The sequence below is a fragment of the Nomascus leucogenys genome, chromosome 5, assembly GCF_006542625.1.
Source record: "Nomascus leucogenys isolate Asia chromosome 5, Asia_NLE_v1, whole genome shotgun sequence".
NCBI lineage: Eukaryota > Metazoa > Chordata > Mammalia > Primates > Hylobatidae > Nomascus > Nomascus leucogenys.
Genome location: NC_044385.1, coordinates 93,616,713 through 93,625,179, shown reverse-complemented (window position 1 = coordinate 93,625,179; position 8,467 = coordinate 93,616,713). Strand labels below are relative to the sequence as shown.

The following is an 8,467-nucleotide window of genomic DNA, read 5'->3' as shown; positions in this document are numbered from 1 at the left end:
TAAAATTGTTGTTTGGATATTTCTTTATTCGTGCTTCATTTAATATGAGTCCACTATTTTGTATGACTTAAATGGGTCAAAATTTAATAAAATCATATGAAAGGTGTCAGCTTTCCAAGGGAAGTAGCTTGATTTATCTTTGGATTTTTTTTAACCTCATTTCATAAAGTCTTTTTTTGTAAGTGATTTACATGCAATTCTTTCATTTTATATATGCCTATATATAATTATAAATTTAAATTATAAATTTAAATTTAGACTAACAGCATAATGAGATATGCCACAGAGTAATTTTACATTCATTACTAGTTAATTATACCAATCAGTTAATCCATATATTAGGGAAAGTTTTGATTTTGTTCTTTAACATAAATATTAAAACCACACATTTTTAACTTATTTTCTCTAATGAGTAATTAGAGCTGAAAGCATGTATTTAAACAATTGAAATTCTTCTGCTTTGGTGTAAAAGGACAAAATTGTTCACACATTTCTCAGAACTAATTCAGACCCTTGGAAGAGAACAATTTAAAAATAAATTTTTATAAGCTCATATAAGATTAAAATATGCGATATTAAAAACTCAATGTCATACAAAAAATTAGCCGGGCGTGGTGGCGGGCGCCTGTAGTCCCAGCTACTCGGAGAGGCTGAGGCAGGAGAATGGCGTGAACCCGGGAGGCGGAGCTTGCAGTGAGCCAAGATTGCTCCACTGCACTCCAGCCTGGGTGAAAGAGCGAGACTCCGTCTCAAAAAAAAAAACAAAAACAACAACAACAACAACAACAACAAAAACCCTCAATGTCCCTGATGTGATTCTGTCCTGAGCGGCTGTTCTCTTGAGCAGTGGTCGTTTATCTCCATCCGCCTTCTCCCTAGAATTATCTGAGGCCCTAGAATTATCTTTTCAGTAGTGAACTAAAGGCCGACAAAGATGATCACTTTAAGGTGGATAATGATGGAAATGAGCACCAGTTATCTTTAAGAACGGTCAGTTTGGGGCTGGTGCAAAGGATGAATTGCACATTGTTGAAGCAGAGGCAATGAATTATGAAGGGATTCCAATTAAAGTAACGCTGACAACTCTGACAATGCCTGTAGAGCCAATGGTTTCCCTTGGGGGCTTTGAAAATAACACCACCAGTACTCTTATGGTTGAAGTGTGGTTCAGGGCCAGTGCATATTAGTGGACAGCACTTAGTAGCTGGGGAGGAAAATGCAGAGTCAGAAGATGAAGAAGGGGAGGATGTGAAACTCTTAAGTATGTCTGGAAAGCCTTCTGCCCCTGGAGGTGGTAGCAAGGTTCCACAGAAAAAAGTAAATTTGCTAGTGATGAAGATGATGATGAAGCTGATGATGATGAAGAAGATGATGATGATTTTGATGATGAGGAAACTGAAGAAAAAGCGCCAGTGAAGAAATCTGTACCAGATACTCCAACCAAAAATGCACAAAATTCAAATCAGAATGCAAAAGACTGAAAACCATCATCGACACTAAGATGAAAGCACAAAAATCCTACAAAAAACAGGAAAAAACTCCTAAAACACCAAAAGAATCTAGTTCTGTAGAAGGCATTAAAGCAAAAATGCAAGCAAGTATAGAAAAAGGTGATTCCTTTCCCAAAGTGGAAACCAAGTTCATCAGTTATGTGAAGAATTGCTTCCGGATGACTGAGCAGAAGGCTATTCAAGATCTCTGACAGTGGAGGAAGTCTCTTTAAGAAAATAGTTCAAACAAGTTGTTAAAAGTTTTCCCTCTTATTTTATTTCCGTAACAGTTGATATCTGGCTGTCCTTTTTATAATGCAGAGTGAGAACTTTCCCTACCATGTTTGATAAATGTTGTCCAGATTCCATTACCAAGGATGTGTTGTCCAAAATGCCTGTTTAGTTTTTAAAGATGGAACTCCACCCTTTGCTTGGTTTTAAGTATGTATGGAGTATTATGATAGGACATAGTAGTAGTGGTAGTCAGACATGGAAATGGTGGGGAGACAAAAATATACATGTGAAATAAAACAGTATTAAAAAGGAAAACTCAATGTATTACCTTTAAAATTTAATCACCATGTCAAACAATTCAAAGAAACAAAATAAATTATTTGAAAATGAAAATTTTGTCACAGATGAGAAATGAAGCCACAAGTAGATTGGCAGTAAGCAATGAAGAAAGTGTGATGGCAGAATTATTTGTTTCAACTACATGTTGGTTTTAACTTGCTAAAAAGTTATTGTCAGTGTCAAAAGAGATGCAAAATGAGAAATATATGTTTTATGTCATCAATTATAGATATTTATTTGTAATTATTATGGGTGTATAATAGTTTTATGTAGTTATGGGGTATTTGTGAAATTTTGATACAAGCAAACAATGTGTAATAACCAAATCAAGATAATTGGAGTATCCATCACCTCAAGTATTACCATTTCTTTTCTTTGTGTTAGGAACATTGTAATTCCACTCTATTAGTTATTTTAAAATATACAATGAATTATTGTTAACCATAGTCTATTGTGCTACCAAACACTAGGTATTCATTCTATCTGACTGAATCCTGGTACCCATTAACCATCCTCTCTTTTTTCCCTGCTCTCCACACTCCTTTCCAGCCTCTGGGACCCAACATTCTTTGGGCCTAATGCACAAATCTGAATATTTGTTTAAAACTATATTTAAGTGTGGCAAGTTTTGCCAACAAGTGTATGCAGTGTTTATTAATTCATAAATATATGATAAATTTAGGACTTAAATAAACAAGAATAACACCATGAAAGGTTTTCTATTTCATGGTAAGTAATTGGATTTTTTCCATGTATTTCATCAGATATTTAAGAGGTTTTAGGGTATGGAGATTGTGGTAGAGGTGAAGGGTATATATTTTTTTCTCTAGGTCACGTTTGTGACCTTGTGTGTCACAAAATTGATGCACAAGTTCTAAACATGTAACTATGTGGATGAGAAATGAACAAAGCCTGAATTATATTTTTAGAGGGTGACTTAGAGAAAAATATATACATTCGTGCCCAGAGGGAGTCCATAGAGACATTTTTCTATACAGGAATGCACCGCATAATGATTTTTCAGTCAACAACAGATTGTATATACTGTGGTGGTCCCTAAAATTATAATGGAGCTGGAAAATTCCTATCACCTAGTGATACTGTAACAGCCACAATGTCCTAACACAATGCATCACTCATGTTTGTGATCATGCTGTTGTAAACAAACCTACTTTGATACCAGTCCTATAAAATATTTAGCACATACAATTATGTACAATTCACAATGCTTGATAATGATAATGAGACTATGTTATTGGTTTATATATTTGACATATTTTATATTTTTATTTTAGAGGGTATTCCTTGTACTTTTTTTTTTTTTAAAGTTAACTTAAAACAGTCTCAGACAGGTCCTTTGGGAGGTATTCCAGAAGAAGGCATCATTATCATAGGACATGACAGCTTCATGCATATTATTGGCCCTGAAGACTTTCCAGTGAGACAAGACATGGAATTAGAAGACAGTGATATTGATTATCTTGATACTGTGTAGTCCTAGGCTAAGATGTGTTTGTGTCTTAGTTTTTAACGAAAAAGTTTAGAATTAAAAAGAAAAATTTAGAAAGACAAAAGCTTATAAAATAAGAATATAAAGAAATGAAGTATTTTAGTACAGCTGTACAATGTATTTGTGTTTTAAGTGAAGTATTATTATAACAGAGCCAAAAAAGTTAGAGAAAAAAAAAAAAAAGGCTAGGCACGGTGACTCATTCATGCCAATAATCTCAGCACTTTGGGATGCTGAGGTGGGTAGATGACTTGAGCTCAGGAATTCAAGACTGGCCTGGGCAACATGGCTAAAACCTGTCTCTACTAAAGAACACAAAAAGGCCAGACCTGGTGGCTCATGCCTGTAATCCCAGCACTTTGGGAGGCTGAGGTTGGCAGATCACTTGTGGTCAGGAGTTTGAGACCAGCCTGGCCAACATGGTGAAACCCCATCTCCACTAAGCATAGAAAAATTAGCCAAGCACAGTGGCGTAGCCCTGTAATCCCAGCTACTGGGGAGGCTGAGACAGGAGAATCGCTTGAACTTGTGAGGTGGAGGTTGCAGTGAGCTGGGACCACACCACTGCACTCCAGCCTGGGAAACAGAGTGAGACTCTCGACAGAGCAAGACTCCATCTCAAAAATAAGTAAATAAATAAATAAATAAATATAAAAAACACAAAAATTAGCCAGGCATGGTGTTGCATGCCTGTGGTCCCAGCTACTCAGGAGGCTGAGACAGGAGGATCACTTGAAACCGGGAGGTGGAGGTTGCAGTGAGCCATGATCATGCCACTTCATTCCAGCCTGGACAATAGGGTGAGACTCTGTCACAAAAAAAAAAAAAAAAAAAAAGTTAAAGAAAACAAGTTTAAAAAGAAAAAAAATTAAAGTAAGCTAAGGTTAATTTACTATTAGAGAAGGAAATTAAAAAAATAAATTTAGTGTAGGTGAAATGAAGTAGTGTATAGCAATGTGCTAGGCCTTCACATTCACTCCCCACTCACTCACTCACTCACCTCCAGCAGCTTCTAGTCCTGCAAGCTCCATTCATGGTAGGTGTCATAAAGTAGTACCATTTTGTATCTTTTGTATTGTATTTTTATTGTATCTTTTCTATGTTTATACATATTTAGATACACAAACACAAATTGTGTTATAATTACTTCAATATTCCATGCAGTACATGTGGAGCAGGTTTGTAGGCTAAGAGCAATGGTTGTACACTAGAGCCTAGATGTGTGACAGACTATACCATCTAGGTTTGTGTAAGTACACTCTATTATGTGTGCACAATGACAAAATCACCTAAGGATGCATTCCTCAGAATGTATCCCCATCAAGTGACAAATGACTGTATTTGTCTTTTCGCTAATTGGACTGAGGAAAAAAATTAAGGAATTAATGGAAGAGAAAAAAATAACTAATATTCATTTCTTTTAAATGATAGTATTAAGAAATAGTACCTCAGGCAGAGAATGATGATATCATTATCTTTAAGCCTTCATGATTGCAGGTTTATGTGCCCCTTCAATTTTGTAAAAATGCGTAAATATGATCATATCATACAAAATGAATTTCTTTTAATTGTAGTTTTATCTTTATATTTTTATTTGACTCTCCCATTTCTCACTCTCCTCTCAAGCAAATCATCACTTTCCCTACACCTGTCCCTTAACCAATCTTAACAATTTTCAAAATGTAAATATGTATATACACGCATAAGCATACAAAGATGGATGCTCATCTACATATACAAGGTTCATTTTATGTCATTGTTTTTAAAAAATGAGAAGTATGCACACTATTCTGAATCCCACTTTTTCTCTCTTAGTAACCTTTGGAATCCTTCCAAGTCAATTCTAAAACCTTTTAGTCACGGTTTTAAGGGGTCCATTATCTCTCTATGGCTGCCTTTTGTGAAATTCATCACACTTTTAAAAACATACATTCCTCTATTGATTAGCATTGACATTATTTTCTATTATTCCACATTACTAGGGTGGCTGTATGTATTTGTATGTACATGCTAGCCTAATTTTACAGTGGAAGTTGTGTTTTTTTACTCTCAAAATATCCCAGTGCCTAACTCTGTTGCTGGGGAGATGTGGTAGTGTTTTGAAAGGTAAAGAAAATAAGACTAGCTAGGAGCTTTAAAATCTGAAGATGGGCATGGCAGAGAAGCCTCTGAGTTTTCTTTTTACTACTATATCATAGAATAAATGCTGGAGAAACTAGTAACCTGGGACAATAATAGCTACAGACACACTCATACACACATACACACACACACACACACAAACAGCCAACTAAACATAAGTCTACTCTTTCCAGCCAAAAGAACAGAAAACGGGTGATCTAAGAAGATACAAAACTTTTAGACCATAATTGTTTTCCAGCAGCCAAAGCCCACAGAAATAACAGTGGTCCTACACTCAATTTCACTACAAAATGTCAAGTGTTGAGCCTAGATTTCCAACCATGCCACATTTCAAGGAGACACTCAACCACTCCTCACCCTACCTCCCAAACCAAGGCGTTATCTGAGAAAATCAAGTACAGAGTCAGGACTGTCATCCAAATGTGTAATGAAGCCCCCCACTGTGGAGTCAGTGGAGACCACATTGGAAATAGTAACAAGGTGTCTTCCAGTCAGGGAGGTATCAGTGAAGTCTTCATGGAGAGCAGTACTCACACTGTGCCAGAAATAATGAAAAGCCCATCACTTATAATGTCAACAGAAGCTGAGTAGGGAACCAGGAATTCCACCTGTCCTCAGCATTAACAAAGCAGCACCCTCTACCTGCTACCAATGTGCTATCAAAAGAAGGCAGCTAAAATTAAAATTTTATATAAGATCCAGAGTCTCATAACATAGTACCATCTTTCACTTCCCCCATCCCCCACTCTGCTGCCAAAAAAAAAAAATTAACAGTGACACTTGGACCCTTGGATCTTTGGGACTACAACCAAAAAAAAAAAAAAAAAAAAAAAAAAGCTAACTTTTGTGTCATCTGAGTTCTTAAAGGAGAGGAGAAAAAGAGCAGGGACAATAAAGCATAGGAAGAAATCACAGCTGAAAATTTCACACATTTGAAAGAGACATAGACCTATAGTTTCAAAAATCAGAACAAAACCCAGACAGAATAAACCTAAAGAAATCCACACCAATGCACCTATTAGTCAAACTTCTGAAAACTAAAAACAAAAAAAAATCTTGAAAGTAGCAAGAGAGAAATGACAGCTTACCTTTAGTGGAAAAAAATAAGTTGAATTACAGAGGATTTCTCATCAGAAACCATGGAAGCTACAAGGAAATGGCATGACATTTTTTAAATGATGAAAGGAAATAACTGTCAACCCAGATCCTATATGAACAAAAATATCTTTCAGGAATAAAGAGAAAATAAAGAAATTCTAAGATAAAGAAAACCATAATTCAACACACAGTCATGATAAAACTCAGTGAACTATAGAGAAGAAGTTTTCCAAATTAATGAAAAGCACCTACAAAAACATATAGCTAAGATTATTCTTTTTTCTTTTTTTATTATACTTTAAGTACTAGGGTACATGTGCACAACGTGCAGGTTTGTTACATATGTATACATGTGCCATGTTGGTGTGCTGCACCCATTAACTCATCATTTTCATTAGGTATATCTCCTAATGCTATCCCTCTCCCCTCCCCCGCCCCAGGACAGGCCCCAGTGTGTGATGTTCCACAGCCTGTGTCCAAGTGTTCTCATTGTTCAATTCCCACCTATGAGTGAGAACATGTGGTGTTTGGTTTTCTGTCCTTGTGATAGTTTGCTCACAATGATGGTTTCCAGCTTCATCCATGTCCCTAAAAAGGACATGAACTCACCATTTTTTATGGCTGCATAGTATTCCATGGTGTATATGTGCCACATTTTCTTAATCTAGTCCATCTTTGATGGACATTTGGGTTGGTTCCAAGTCTTTGCTATTGTGAATAGTGCCACAATAAACATACGTGTGCACTTGTCTTTATAGCAGCATGATTTATAATCCTTTGGGTATATACCCAGTAATGGGATGGCTGGGTCAAATGGTATTTCTAGTTCTAGATCGTTGAGGAATCATCACACTGTCTTCCACAATGGTTGAACTAGTTTACAGTCCCACCAACAGTGTAAAAGTGTTCCTATTTCTCCACATCCTCTCCAGCACCTGTTGTTTCCTGACTTTTTAATGATTGCCATTCTAACTGGTGTGAGATGGTATCTCATTGTGGTTTTGATTTGCATTTCTCTGATGGCTAGTGATGATGAGCATTTTTTCACGTGTCTGTTGGCTGCATAAATGTCTTCTTTTGAGAAGTGTCTGTTAATATTCTTTGCCCACTTTTTATGGGGTTGTTTGATTTTTTCTTGTAAATTTGTTTAATTCTGGATATTAGCCCTTCGTCAGATGGGTAGATTGTAAAAATTTTCTTCCATTATGTAGGTTGCCTGTTCACTCTGATGGTAGAGTTTCTTTTGCTGTGCAGAGCTCTTTAGTTTAATTAGATCCCATTTAATACCACACATCTACAACCATCTGATCTTTGACAAACCTGACAAAAACAAGAAATGGGAAAAGGATTCCCTATTTAATAAATGGTGCTGGGAAAACTGGCTAAGATTATTCTTAATGGTGAAAAACTGAATGCTTTCTCCCTAAGACAGGGAGCAAGGCAGAATGAACCCAAAAATGGACCAGACGAATAGAGCAAAGCAATTTAATGGAGAAAGGACAATCTTTTCAAAAATTGATGCTAGAGCAATTGAATATCCAAGCACAACAATAATAATAGCAACAACCTCAACCTAATTTTACAATTTATACAAAATTTTTACAAAATTTATACAAAAACTAACTCAAAATTGACCACAAACGTGTCTTTTGCA

The 8,467-nt window shown here is 36.0% G+C and overlaps 1 pseudogene; it reads left to right on the top strand.

Moving 5' to 3' along the window:
- The first annotated feature begins 1,043 nt into the window (after nt 1–1,043).
- On the top strand, nt 1,044–1,723 carry LOC100605382 (annotated as a pseudogene).
- Nucleotides 1,724–8,467: the final 6,744 nt, after the last annotated feature.